At 41.0% G+C, this 15,662-nt stretch overlaps 1 protein-coding gene across 1 annotated transcript in view; it reads right to left on the bottom strand.

Moving 5' to 3' along the window:
• The window catches only part of TAF3 (TATA-box binding protein associated factor 3), a 152,515-nt gene that overhangs the window by 39,495 nt on the left and 97,358 nt on the right, over positions 1-15,662 (bottom strand). The window lies entirely within an intron of this gene.

Below are 15,662 nucleotides of genomic sequence, written 5' to 3'. Positions count from 1 at the left end.
TTTAATTCTTGGAGTTTGGAAAAGGTAAATCTCCAACCCGGACACCATTCATACGCTATTGTGTCTTCTATTCTGCTGGCTTGAGGACAGCCACTTAGAGAAGCAGTGTGGGGACATGAAGGAAACGTTGGCTTGGTGTTTCAGCAGGCGTTCAGGCATCACAAAGCAACAGGCCTAAGGCAATCTCTTAACCTCCTTGAGGCTGTCTTCTGACCTCTCAAAAGGGGCTGACGTTACTTGTCCTACCCACTTGACTGAGTTGCTGTGGGGTCAGATTATTTCTCTCCACACGTATTAACTAAGCATCTACCATACGCAATGCACAATGGTAAAGGCTGAAAGAGCTACAGAATAAGTCAGAAATAAACCACGACCTGAAAGAGCATACAGTTCAGCAGGAGTCACCGTGTAAGTGTCTAGCACATAGAAAGTGATTAGTAGCATAAGAGAGATGAAGTGCCACAGCAGTTCAAAGGAGAAACAGAATACCTCAATGCCAAAGATCTGGGACACACTTGACTACTCAGGTAGCATTTTGGATATTTGGAGATTGATAATGGTGAAGTACAGGATGTAGGAACAGATGACACAGAGATGGAGGGGTGCACATAGGAAGTTGTATAAGAACCAGGGAATAATTTGTCTGGAAGGTAGGGTGCAAGATGGGAAATAGGAGAAAGTAAGTTTAGCAAGCTTACATCCAGATCCTAGAAGTTTTGAATTCCAGAAAAACAAACATGATCTTTATTCTAGTGGTAGATTAGACCTTGTAAAGATTTTTAGACAAGGGAGAAAAATGACTGGAGTGTATGTTAGCAAAATTACTCTGGCAGGAACATATATGATGGATGGGAGGTAATGGATACTAATGGAGAGGTGACAGGTTAGGGGTTATGAAATGATGTAGGGAAGTGACAAGAAAGGTCTGAACTAGAAGAGCGGTAACGAGTAAGAGGTAGATGATATTCTGAAGAGAGAATGAACAGAATCTGATAAGTGATTAGGTATAAGAGTGGAGGAAGGATTCAAACAGGTTTAAGGCTTTCAGCCCTGGTGAGTGAGAAATGCAGTCATTCATACAAACAGGAAGTAAAGAAATAGAGAAGGAAGATGATTATGAATTAGCTCAATCCTTGAGATACACTATTCAGAAAACAGGACAGGGTGTTAGAGAAACCTTTGCTGCGCTCAATGAAATCACAATAATGGATAATGTCAGCAAGGGAGCAATCAGGGTAGTCAGGTTTAGATATTCTAAGGATAAAGAGAAAAGGAGGCACTAGAGAAATCAGGAGAGGTCAAAGAGATCAAGGGGGGTAACAGTTTTCAAGGGGAGGACTCAGGAACAAAGTCAAATGCGAGGGCAGCGAGAACAAAGGCTCACAGCGGAAGTCCCTCCAAGGGCAACACTGAGGGGGGAAGACGTAATGTTCCTGAAAGCGCTTTGTAAACTACAGAGAACAAGACAAACTGGAGACACAATTATTGCTACCATTACTCGAGAATAATACTGTCATCCATCCAGTCACCCAAGTGAGAAACATCACGCCATGCTGCTATTGCACTTTCCCCTCTTTCTCCAGATCAGAATTGTGAACTGTTTTCTATTCTGTTTCCTTTCATGTGTTTTCCCCATCACTACTGTTAGCTCAACTCAGCACTGGGTTTCTACACATAGTGTTTAAGACTGTACTACTTTGCCAGTAATTCTATCAAATTGGAACTGGCAAGATGACTACCACATAGGCATTTGAACTGCAGGATGTGTGTCACACTGGGCTATGGAAAATGGGACTGTTTTTCCAGCAAATACTTTAGAAAACAGACTGGTTCATTTAGAATTTGGAGCTCAAGTACCTCAGAAAAATATTTTAAAAATTAATGGTTGTTGCTTACATTTAAGTGAGAAAAATTTAACATAAAACTTAATTCAAAGCGGTCTCCACAAGCTAGGAGGGATTACTCCAATTCTGTTATTTTATTTTTATGGTTTCTTTTTTTTGTTTGTTTATTTCAAGTCCCTGCTGTTAACTTGTATGCCTCTAGAAGCTTTATGTGGTTTAGAGGAATATAAATGAATTATAAAAATAAACTATTACAAGAGCTGATTTTAGGCATACTTAAATATATAAATGTTTACTTTTAATTTACAATTTTTTTACGCTTAAAGATTTTATAAGAAAGCTTCAATTGCAGCATCAAAATTAATCAAAATGAAAAGGGAATTTTGCTGGAAGAGAAAGCCTTCAGCTTTAATAAGAACAGGTGTGAAATGTTTAAAGTGTGAAAATATTTACAACAATTTTCTGAATTAGAAATTATCTGGTACATTGCAGAGCGTATAAGTGATATGCATAAAGCATAATAGTGAACGGATACCTGTAAAACAATTGTCGACTTCCGGAAGACAGCATTAGCATCATCACCACAACGCCCCTTGGTTCCTTTCTAATTCATCCTCTCCTCTCTCCACTCTCACCCCCATCTCCAGGTAACTACTGGTCTTTCTATATCTTTCCTTTCTTTGTTTCCTGTACAGTTTTACCACATTTGTATGTAGTGACTTGTTTTTGAACTTTATATACGTGGTATCATACTATAACGTTCTTCAGCTTTTTTGCCCCTAACATTATGTTTCTGAGCATCACCTATGTCCACTCAGGTAGCTGTAGTGCATTCATTTTCACTGTTGTAAAAATGTACCACACTTATTAATCCATTCTCCACAGTGTTAAAGTTTTCCACTTGAGTGAATATATTTTATTTTTAAAATATTACAAAATGCAAACAAATGAATACAACTGATCTAGCTTATGCTTGCTCAAACACAGACTTAATTGGTGATTTTGCATAACCAGTGTCTGGCTTTCTATTACATGAGTTATTTTAATTCTGTGTTCTAAGAGTTTGGAGTAAGATAAATATGTGATGGCTACTGAATGGTTTATTCTTTACCATCATCCAAACCCCCACCTGAAGGTTAATCTCAGTTTGATTACAGGTGAACAGCAATGAAGTATTCCTTGTGTGTATGTGTATAATGAGCATGATTCACCAAAAATCTGTAAAATATCCTAAAAATGGTTTTTAGCATTTTCCTATACTTATCCATGAAAACAGTTTTACTATAAAATAGCATATAATTTGGTTAACAGAAGTTTAATATTACAAGATACTTTATCTTTTGACATGTTATTATATAAAGGTATAAAAAACAGTATAAAAAATTTTTTGAGGGGCTTCCCTGGTGGCGCAGTGGTTGGAGTCTGCCTGCCGATGCAGGGGACGCGGGTTCATGCCCCTGTCCGGGAGGATCCCGCGTGCCGCGGAGCGGCTGGGCCCGTGGGCCGTGGCCGCTGGGCCTGTGCGTCTGGAGCCTGTGCTCTGCGATGGCAGAGGCCACAACGGTGAGAGGCCCGTGTACCGCAAAAAAAAACAAAAAAAATTTTTTGAGTCACAAGCTCTTTCTAATTTAAAACAAATATAGACACAAGAATAAAATCTGTGCTCGAAAGTCAAAAGAGTGATGTTACGATATGAGAAGTATTTTAAAGATTTTTTTTATTTCCAGAAAACTAAGAACTTATTTTCTACTGTTTAAATGTTTATTTTTTTAAAATATTTTCTTTTGATGTGTACCAATTTTAAAGTTTTTATTGAATTTGTTACAATATTGCTTCTGGTTTATGTTTTGGTTTTTTGGCCACGCAGCATGTGGGATCCTTAGCTCCCCGACCAGGGACTGAACCTGCACCCCTTGCACTGGAAGGCGAAGTCTTAACCACTGGACCGCCAAGGAAGTCCCATGTCCATCTTTTTTTTAAAACTTCACAAATATTGAGAGGAGTGGAGGGAGACAATACAAACTCCATTCCAATTTTCCTTCATTAATGACACAAATAAGTAATCTACACTCCCTATACTTCCCGGAGGAGTAATGAGCAAAACGCACTTCTTTACCAAACTTATCGAACAAAACCGAAACAAGGCAATATGGTCTGAACACACCAAAAGGATTTTTAGGGGTTAGTTCTAAGCTACTATAAATATTGACTTAGAATAAAATATCTTAAAAAAAAATCTTTTTAACTAGAATAATAAATGCCTTTAAAGAAACACTATAATCTTAAAAGCTCATGGACATTAGGAAAAAAAGGAAATTGCAAAGGCATGAAAGCTTCTTATCTCATTAACTACACAGATTCATGATCTTAAGCAGAAAATATACTTGTGCTACTGAACTTTGTAGGGACAATAAAATGCTATCTGTATATGTTTCACCAAAAATTAAATGTATTTAAAACTAGATTTCCTGTAATGTTTTGGAAATACACATACAGAAATTAATTTCTAGCAACGATGACATGAACTTTCTTACTGTCTTTTTAGTTTATGCACACTGATGTTTTTATAACAGATATGAAAGGATTCATTTAAAATGCACATTTTTCAAAAAACATCTTTCTATACTAGGTATGTTTATTACAACCAGTTACTTTAAGTGATTCCATACTACTTACATTCATTCATTCACTCCTTACTCATCATTCAATCATTCGTTCACCTACCGAGTGCCTTGTGAACACCAGTGCAGGGAGCACCATGTTAGATTCTAGGAACATACAGTCAAATAAGACATGACTTCCTATCCTGAAGAATCAACTACATTTTGTGGCCATCCGTTCAAGTGCAACTACATTTTGTGGCCAACCGATCCGGCAAGGATCGGTACAAGGCATGTACGTAGCCACATCCAGGGATACGAGGACAGAAATCCCAAGGTCAACTAGAGAGGAAGTGGATGGAAACTATATCTGGGGTCCATTACCAGAGCCACAGTTCGACCTAGCACAGCCCATTTACTCTCTCAGACCTAAGTTTTCCCATCTGCAAAATAGAAGTACTGGGGGGTGCGGGGGTGGGAAGGGATAAACTGGGAGATTGGGACTGACATATACACACTACTATACAGAAAATAAATAACTGATAAGAACCTGCTGTACAGCGCAGGGAACTCTACTCAATACTCTGTAATGGCCTATATGGGAAAAGAATCTAAAAAAAAAATGAGTAGATATATGTATATGTATAACTGAATGACTTTGCTGTACACCTGAAACTAACACAACACTGTAAATCAACTATACTCCAATAAAAAATTTTAAAAATAAAAGTAAAAAAAAATACACACACACAAGTATTGACATCTGACTTCTGCTTCGAAGAATTGAAGGTCTCTAATATTAGGGCCATCTCCACATGCAGGGGGATGATCTAAAGGGCAGGACAAAGTTCTTTCTGCCCCTAAATATCTCACTGACCACATGCTACAGTGCTTGGCATTCTGACCACTTGATTTATGTCTTGGATAAGGGCAGTATCTTTAAGATGTTGCTGCCAAAATATTTTTAAGACTGTAAAGCTGACACGTGAATGATTCTATCCTAATTTTTGAGGTAAGGAGACTCTGAGTAAATGGTACTTCAGTGAAGTAATTTGACGGAATGCTGAGGATGGAGAGGGTCTGGAACCCAGGGTGCTGCCAAGAGGGGGAGGCTCTGGTGGGCTGCTGCTGTTGGGGGGCGTGTCTAGGGCAGTTGGAGGATGACAGGCAGACACTGGATGCCTGGGAAATGCAAGAAGAGCAGCAATATTAAAACAACCCATTCCATCATTTTATCTTAGTTCCAAATGAGGCCAAAAATTTTTTTCGAATCCCATCTACGTGCCCTCATAAAATATTTTAAAAATTGTCCTGTCTATAATGGGACTGAAATTAGACCCTTGAAACACAACTCAACATGTATAAGTGTGTAGGTATTTTCTAAACAAACCTGTTTACTTAAAAAAATGAAATGACTAGCAAAGACAAGACAATTAGGCAAGGACAATTCATACAGTACAACCAATCAATAACAATAAATTGACAGCAGAGTGAAGCTGATGTGTTATAAATACCTATATAAACACTGACCTGCAGAAAAGCACTATTTCACTAACATTCTGCACAATAAAAAACTAAAATGCTATATAAGCAAGCCAACCTGAAATGACACCTGGTATTATAAATGGCCTAATCTATATGTTAATACTGTTGTATCACATAACTGCAGCAAGGCTAAGATAACAGTATGACTTTGGGGTTTCTATGGCTACATCCTGGGCTGGCGTGCCTGAAAGGGCTGGCTGCTGACACTACACAAGCATTCTGAGTGCTTCTTTTTGGTTATTTACGATATGATTTATGATAACAACAACATCTCCTATTTTCTCTCCTCCTCAGATACAATAAATTGCTATCGTTAATCACCCTTCTTAGTTCAACTATGATTACAATAGCATAATAGGGTCTGGCTATGGTAATATTGTGGATTTTTTAAAAGAAATAAATACAAGGAGATCTCTTCAGACAATGTCAATATCTCTAATATTTTAATCACCTTCCTTTAAGTCCTTCAGAATAAACTCTATTACAACTAAGATTCCATATCCAGGATGTAAGCCCTTTGTGCAAATCAAATTCATGATCGAGCCCCACACATTCACAAATCACTACCACCATGATGTTCTTAAACTCACCACAGCAGTAAGACTGCACATAGGATACGGTTTCTTTTCCAAGACAAGACAATGACAGTTGTTTCTCTCTTGCATTGAGGAGACTAATCTTACTGCTGTTTTTTCCTCCCCAGAACTAGACAAACCAGGCAAATTAGCCATTCGTCTATCAGAAGGCTAAACAGTAGAGAAAGAATGAAAACTTTGCCATCACGCAGACATGTGTGACCCGCCTTTGCCAATTACTGGCTGTGTGGTGGCTTAATCTTTCTGAACTTTCCTTTCCTTTTATGCCCATTCGGGTTAACAGCTAGTACTAACTCTCTGGCTTTTGAGTAACAGTAAGAGGAATCCTTTTCCTCCCTGCATCAATGCCCTTTCCACCAGATCTCGGCAAGAGGTGGAGCCTACTTGATTTGGGTGGCCGGGTAACTTGCTTTGGCTGATGGGTCAGAGTTGGCAAATGCAACACAAGCACAGGATGGAAAACCACGTGCAGACTGGGGCTTGCCCTCCTGCTGCTCATGGGAGACTTGCAACCACCCCAGGGCCCGGGTTAGCCTCCTGGGTGATGAAAACTGTTTGGCTCAGAGCCCCAGCCAAACCGTCAGACATATGAGTGACGCCATCGATTACTAGCTGATGGCAAATGTCCAACCGAGCCCAGCCAGACCCAGCAAAAGGACTGCACCGCTGAGCCAACCCCAAATGCCAACTCCCACGACTATGAGCCAGTAAACAGTTGCTGTTTTAAGCTACTAGTCTTTGGGGTGGCTTGCTACACAGCAACATGTTAACCATGTGTTCACATGTACATGTACAGTGGATTCATGTTATTTGGGGGTGATTATGTTCTATAAAGGGGTTGCAAACACTCAGTCAGTGAAAACCACTGCTCCCAAAGGAAATACAAGGTTAGGTTCCTATGAGGCTTTGGTCACAACAATTTCGCCAGCAGATCAATAAAGAATCTTGTTTTATGTGTGTTTCTGTTTAAAGACATCTCATTTAATATATACTGTTGATTCATTCACAGTGAACTCACGGCCAACAGTACTGTACGGAGCTGCTCTATTCTTTCTATTAAGGCACATCAAGCCCTCTCGCACCTGGGAGCACCAGCCAGCGTCACGCTTGGGGGACACTTTAGATAGCAGAATCACCAAAAAAAGCAAAAAGTGCAAAAAGCATGGCAACAAATAGACTGAAAATCCACCTGTTGACAGTCTGAGCTGAAATAAGAAGGCAGAGTGTCACTTTGTTTAGACTCAGCTAGAAATGTGCACAACTCAAATTTCCTGCCCCCCTGCGCCTGTCCGTGAATGACTGTGGAAGCAGCGTGTGCACTGATCTGGGGGTTACAAGTACATTCTAGCCAGCAGGCGAAATCACAAATACACAATCAGTGCATAATGAGGGTCGGCTACATATAATTAAATGGACACAAACCCATCAACATCAAATATTTTTATGAACAACTGATTTAAAAGAAAAGATTTTTCTTGAAAAGTAATTCCAGTCCTCAGAAGGTATTTAATAAGAAGATGAAAAGTGCCTTATGAACTATAACATTGTGATTATACCTGGCAAGACATTTTCCCAAATCAAAACTGGGACGTATTTTAGTTTAAATTCAAAGAAGCAGCTATGTGCAGAACATTCTGCTCAAGCCACATGATCATTCTTTGACTTACTGGAACATACCCAGTTCCTTCCCTTCTCAGGGTCTTTATACCCACATATTCCGCTCCTCTCCACTAGCAACACTCTTCCCTTAGTTACTTCCATGCTTGTCTCTCACCCTTTGAGTCTTAAGCTTAAGCACTTCTCAAGGAAGTATCCCCTGGTCATGCCTTATCTCCAAAATGAGCTACAGTTTGTAACTGCTCGATTGTTAGTGCATTTTTAAAATCTATTTCCCCAACTAAGCTTCACCATGTTTTCCCTTGGCTGCAAAGCAATCATCCATGGCTAATAATCAATATTTCCTTCAGCAGCATTACTATTAGAAAAGTAAGAAAAACTATTTTACCATATTTTTTCTGATTCTAAGTTGTCAAAATATGAAGAAGTGTGTATCTCGGAATTGCTATGTTTAGAATAATCAGTAGCATCTTCTTGTCTCTATTGGATGAGACCCAGTAGTGATGGAGCAGTCACTGCTTGCCCATGGGTGAACCTGACCATCATTCCTGGTAGTATGACTGGACACCAGTGTTTCAGTCAACAAACAATTTAAAAATTTGAAGAAGAAACATTCTTCTTCAGTTCTATGCAGTTAAAAAGAAACATCTGTATGATAAGACTAACTGGCAGCATGCTGTTTTTCCCCTAGTGGTACATAAAAGAATGGTGCTTCTTATGATTGATCATGTGTCTTTTTTTTTTTTTTTTTTTTTTTGCGGTACGCGGGCCTCTCACTGTTGTGGCCTCTCCCGTTGCGGAGCACAGGCTCCAGACGCACAGGCTCAGCGGCCATGGCTCACAGGCCCAGCCGCTCCGTGGCATGTGGGATCCTCCCGGACCGGGGCACGAACCCGTGTCCCCTGCATCGGCAGGTGGACTCCCAACCACTGCGCCACCAGGGAAGCCCTGGTGTGTCTTAAGATCAGTGAAATATGATAGCCGTTCCAAATTATTATTAAATGTTTACTATGCTCCTTACTAAATAATACAGAGAAATTGTTTTAGTTATTAAAGTAACATTAAACTGGACACACCTGAAATTCAAGGGTCCACGAAGACCCACGAGAACTTGCAAACTGCGACTCAAAGGGAATGGCTCAGGTAAGTGGTAGCTTGGCCGTCGCCCAGGGCTCTCCATTTTCCTCCTCTTCTTGTGCCCACTTACATAAGACCTCCCCGCCCCGTCAACTAGGTCGTGCATCAGTCCTTTCTATGAGACTAACTTGGCCCGTGACCTCTGCGCTGGGGGCAGTGTTTAGGAGCAAGCTCTATTCCAAGCCCCACGTTATTACGAGGGCAGCGTTTCATTACAGCGTGAACAGCAGTGGACTGGAAGACGACCCTGGTTCCACGTTCCTCTGTGACGATGAGCACAAGATTCTTTCTCTGCACACACACAAAATAATGCCAGCCCTACCTACTTCCCAGGATTATCGTGCACAGTCAGCACGAGCTCAACGTGAAATCATTTTGAAAACTGTTCAGACAGAAGTTGGTGTCAGAGGCGGTGGCAGCAGCCGAGACCCTCCACTGCCACGGTCCTCCACCCAACCAGCAGCCCTGCCCACCCCAGCTGCCGAGCCAGTCCCCCAGAGGAGCTGCTCCAGCAGTGAGCTTCCCCCAACTACACATGTATAATCCCAGAGATCTTAGCAAAATCATTTCAAACGAAAGCTTGGTATAATTACACAATGGCTGTTGTCAAAGCAAGATTAGAAAGAAGACTAAATTTCGGATGACTCTAGTTTGAAATGGTAAGAGAAACATTAGTTCAGGACCAAATGGTAAATTTAATAGGGGGAAAGAAATTCAGTATTTACGTTCGGATTTTTACGTGTCTATCCTTGCCTCACTCTATTAACTCCAAAGATCCTCGTATTTAGAAGACAGCCTGTAAAATCTGCTGCTGGCCTCTCAAACTTTGGTGACTCAAAATAAACAAAAGAACACCCTAAGAATCCATCCTCATACAAGCCACAAAACAAGCAATTCACAACGGCATAAAAATGACTAGAAAATGCTATGAAATTACAATCAACTCTTTCCTGGCGTGGATAGGGATTAGGGGAGGAGCACAGAGGTTAACCAGTCTGTGAGTAACAGAAAGTTACCACACACATGAGATACGGATTAAAAAATTCTTAAAAATCAAAAGCAAAAGGTACTGATTTTTAACACTGAAATGACTTGGAACGTCATTTAAATTTTCTTTGGTAAAAGGCGTGTCAGGAAGTCCCAACGCCTCACGGATGAATGTCATTACAATATTGCACTTGTGTGACTTTACAAAGAAATAGTTTTGACTAAGAAAAGGCTAATATGACAGCTGTCCGTTCTATCAAGGCCACGGGTCGGATGAGACTGGAACTGACTCTCTCCAACTCCAAATGCTAAACCAGAGCCTTCCTGCTCGAGGGCCTCCGATGGTGTCCTGTCCCATCACAATTAGAGTAAAATCCCAGCCTCGCTGTGGCCCATCAGGTCTCACACCATCTCCCCCTGCCCTCACTCACCACTCCTCTTCTCAAACCACACTGGCATTTCAGTGTTCCTCAAACTTGCCAAGCTGATTCCCTAGAACGTTCCTCCTCCAGGTCTTCTCTCTGCTTCTCTTCTCAGTTTACGCACATGTCCAGTGTCGCCTTGACAGGGGGTCTGCTCTGGCCCCAGCCCCTGCGGCCTGCCTGTCCCCACACTCCACGCCCTGCTTTATCTCCACTGCACTCAGTCCTACCTAACATCGTCTTATTTATTTGCTCAGCTATTTTTTTGTCTCACTCACTAAAATGTAAGCTTTCTGAGGGCAGGAACTGTATCTTCTGGACTATATTCCCAGTGTCTAAAACAGCAGCTAACCCAGAGAAGGCCCTTAATGTTTGCTGAGCAACAGCTCTTAATGAGCACGCTATCCTGCCTGCGGTGGTGGCTGAGGCCATGGGTTTAAGAAAGGCCGATGGGGAAACACACAGAGTGAGAAGAGCAGAGAACTGACATTTTGAGACACAGCAAAATGTAAAGTAGTGGCAGAAGGAGAATGGGATGGAATTAGCCAATAAGCCGGAAGAGGAGAATGTATAAGCAAGTATAAGAATTTTTAACAAGTAGGGAGTATTCAGTTGTGCCAAAGATCAGAAAAGTATCAAATAAGCCAAAAGAAAAGTAGTATTATGATCCATGATAAGAGCTATAAAATAATTAAATAGGATAAAGTAATAGAAAATAACAACCAGGGGGGTAGTGTAAGGTACAATGCTGCCTCCTTAGATGGAGTGGAGACACTATCTAAACACTGATTAATTAAACAGAGATGTGAATAATTAGAACAGCTAGTCAGAAGCAGGCCAGGGGGCATGCAATCTGGGTGCAGGGATCAGCACGAGGAGCGGCCGTGTTTTTGTCCTGGGGTCTCTGCAGGAAGCCTGTGTGCTGACAGTGAGTCAGGGAGGGGAAGACGGAATGGGATGGGCTGGAGAGGCAGACAGGGCTTTACTGAAAGGTTGATGGGACGTCAGTGATAGTTTTAAAATAGTTTGATCTGTCTTGAAAAAGATTACTCCAGCAGCTGTGTAAAGAATACTAGTCAGGTTACTGGTGAGCTGAGTAAACAGCTTTAGTAGTGGTGGAGGCAAAAGCTGGAGGGCGGTAGGGTAAGGAAAGTATCACGAAGTAAAGACCATCTCATTCATTCATTCATCCATGCATCCATCCATGCATTCACCCACCAAATATTTATTACAATCTATATACAACAGGCCATACAGAATAAGTAAACAAAAAACAAGGTTTCCCTTCTCATGGACTTTACATGCTGGTAGGGCAGACAGGCAACAGATATATACAAAAGATAATTAATAGTGATTAAGTGCTAGGAAGATAATAAAACAAGATCGCCTATCTGTGGAGGGAAAGGGCTATTAATTTAGATAGAACGTTCACTAAGGAAGTGATGTTTCAGCTAAGACCAGGTTCGTGAGAAAGCTAGAGGCATGGGGTGATCTCCTGAACAAGCATCTCAGGGAAGAGACGGCAAGGGCGAGGCCATGCTGTGGGAACAGGAGGAAAGGCAGGCTGGCTGGAGGCGAAGCGCGTGGAGGAGTGTGTCTGAGCTCAACGGGAAGCGTGATCAGAAGAGTGGAAAAGACAGAGGAAGGTAAGAAAGATTGCTACAGAGAGGTATCAAAATGCTCACTATGCAGATGGATGAACAAGACCAGCTATTAGGTAAGGCGAACAAAAGAACCAGAAGATAACAGTTCTTTAGTCTACTCATGGGGAAAGAAATTAAAGGACTGGCTGCATTTAACACAACCACACCAATAGGAAATCAATTATTATATGAAATTACACACATATAAAAAGTCACTGAGCATGCATATCAGCACTGCTCTCCCACTTTTACACAGTGAAGCAGACACGTGCCAGAGGGCAACGCACTTACGGTAGATCAAGATAGGACATCTGTCTTTGGGATAATACTTTATTCTATTTGGCGCAGTTTGCTACCATAAAAATAAAAATAAAGTAAAAAACTACAACTACATTTAAGTTGATTGATTTTTACATTGCACAGACTTCTAGGTACAGAGTATACATACTTTTAACCAAACCTTTATTCTAATGTAGGATTGTCCCCATGCTCAAAATGACCTTGACAAAATTCTGGAAAAAATAGCTCAAGACCTGGGGCTCTAAAGCTCTTTTAGAATTAGCTCTGAATAATTGTCCCACAATATGAGTTTCTTGATTAATTGCTTAAGATAAGGTCTCCTTTTCGTTGCTGGCCTCCAGTGGCTCCACTGGTTCCCACAATCACTTTTGTCTCATTCTTCTAAACCTTGGAAGGCTAACAGGAAAATCAGAGATACACCAATTCCATTACTTGAGGATTAGCTAAGAGATAACCCTTTGTATTCCATTACTGACCATTATTTGAGTAATTATTCAATAACTACCGTATATTTGAAAGATGCACTAATTGTTTTCTGAGGCTCACTCCTGCTTTGCACCCGACAAGTTGTGAATGCCATGTTCTTTAACACTGTAAATCTACATTTGGGTCACATGAGAAACATGGCCAGTAACTTTCACTGCATTTCATTTTTCTTGGATTTCTTTTCCTACCTGAAAAGTACAAGCTGAAACAAGAAGAATTAGTCAGTTGAAGGTCTTACTGACTAACTAGAAAATTAGGACTCTATTTTTGACCAGACTTACGTCTTGCAAGAGTCAGATTTCTGCATAATTTAGACAGAAAATGGGCAGGGGATTGCTGCGAATTTCAGCAAAATTAGTATTCAGCCACCTGAATTTTTGGCAGTATTCCAGTATGTTTATCCAAAGCAATAAGTAGACAGAAAATTAAAAAAAATTAACAATTGTGCCTAAATAAGTTAGTTTCTCTCTTTACCTCTCTGTCTTCTCTCTCTCTCTCTCTCTCTCTCTCACACACACACATACACACACACCAACATTAAAAAAAAAAAGGAATGAATAATTTTAAAAGCACATTTCATGAATGGATTCATAGTTTTGTGTTCTCCCCTTAATATCAGTTGCAGACAAAACAAGAAAACCCATCCCATTTTCAAAGTACAAAGAACCCTAGGACAGTCAGCTGCTCAAACACAGTCTACAAAGGGGGGAATGTGTTTTCTTTTTTAATTGCTTATCCTCCAAATAAGGCAAACCAGTTACCTCAATTCTTGACTTCCCTTGTTAATAAATGGAAATGACAGAGACAGTGATTCCAAATTCACTAGAAATTGCTTTAGAATGTATCCTAAAGAAAGCTGAAAACCCACAGAGCTAATTTTTGCTTACCTTTAGCTCCTTCTAGAACTCTAGCTGGCACCAGAAAAAAAAAAAAACGAAGAGGCACAAATCGTGCGTTTAATATTTATTGAGCACCTACCATCTGCAAGCTTTGACCTCAGAGAAAACTGGGAAGTATTTAATCTTCGTGGCCATATTAAGCTTGAGTCTGGCAGTGTCTGACTTTGGTGGCTTGCAGACACCCCCAGCAGCGAGCAGGGTGTTGGCAGGGACACTGAAGATTAGAGTAAGGTTTGGAAGCTATGTGGAGAAGGTCGACAAAAGGGGGGCTTCTATTCAACAGTGTTTGTTGTGCACCTACTATGTGCTGGGCACCAGGAGCTAAGGGCCCAAATAAGTAAAAGACCCTCAAAATGCTCACCTATGGGAAAGTTACAAATTGAGAAACACATGTATCACTTAAAATGAGGTAGTTTGGGGCTTCCCTGGTGGCGCAATGGTTAAGAATCCACCTGCCAATGCAGGGGACACGGGTTCAAGCCCTGGTCCGGGAAGATCCCACATGCTGCAGAGCAACTAGGCCCATGCGCCACACTACTGAGCCTGTGCTCTAGAGCCCGCGAGCCACAACTACTGAGTCCATGTGCCACAACTACTGAAGCCCACGCGCCTAGAGCCCGGGCTCCACAACAAGAGAAGCCACTGCAGTGAGAAGCCTGCACACAGTAATGAAGAATAGCCCCTGTTCGCCACAACTGGAGAAAGCCCACGCACAGCAACGAAGACCCAACGCAGCTAAAAATAAATAAAATAAATAAATTTATTTAAAAAAATGAGGTAGTTTGCAATAATAAAAAATAAGCAGATGGAATTCCCTGGCAGTCCAGTGGTTAAGACTCTGCACTTTCACTGCTGGGGCCCTGGGTTCGATCCCTGGTCAGGGAACTAATATCCCACAAGCCGGGCATGGCACTGCCCCCCCCACCCCAAAAAAGGGCAGAGTGCTAAGGCTCTCAGAAACAAATAGTAAGAGCTGCACCATCCAAAAGAAATAAAATGTGAGCCACATAATGGGATTACAGTACCTGAGACATGACAGGCATCAGGTTCAACAAATCTTTGTTGAATTAAAATGAATCACACTTTTCCAGGATGTGCAAAGTATAATTATATTTATTCCAGATGAATATGAAAATTACTTGTCTTTGCTGAGATTTCACTATATGGCAGTTGCGGGGGGGCGTGCACTGGTCAGAAATATGCTCTGTAGTAGGAGACATCAACTTGGAATGCTATACCTGCTACTAAAAATTCATTCATTCTTGGATAAATAAAATGTGGTATGTCCATACAATGGAATATTATTCAGCAACAAAAAGGAATGAAGTTCTGACATATCCTACAATATGGATGAACCTTGAACATTATGCTAAGCAAAAGAAGGCAGTCGCAAAAGATCACATATTATATGACTCCATTTATATGAAATGGCCAGAACAGGCAAATCTAGAGAGACAGAAAGTAGATTAACAGTTGCCTAGGACTGGCAGGAGCTGGGGCGAAATGGGGAGTGGCTGTTAATGGGAATGGGGTTTATCTGGGGGGAAGGTGAAAATGTTCTAAAATTGATTGTGGTGATGGCTGCA

Source organism: Delphinus delphis, chromosome 2, assembly GCF_949987515.2.
Source record: "Delphinus delphis chromosome 2, mDelDel1.2, whole genome shotgun sequence".
Taxonomy (NCBI): domain Eukaryota; kingdom Metazoa; phylum Chordata; class Mammalia; order Artiodactyla; family Delphinidae; genus Delphinus; species Delphinus delphis.
The sequence above is the reverse complement of the archived record's forward strand: the minus strand, read 5'-3'. Positions and strand labels throughout refer to the sequence as shown.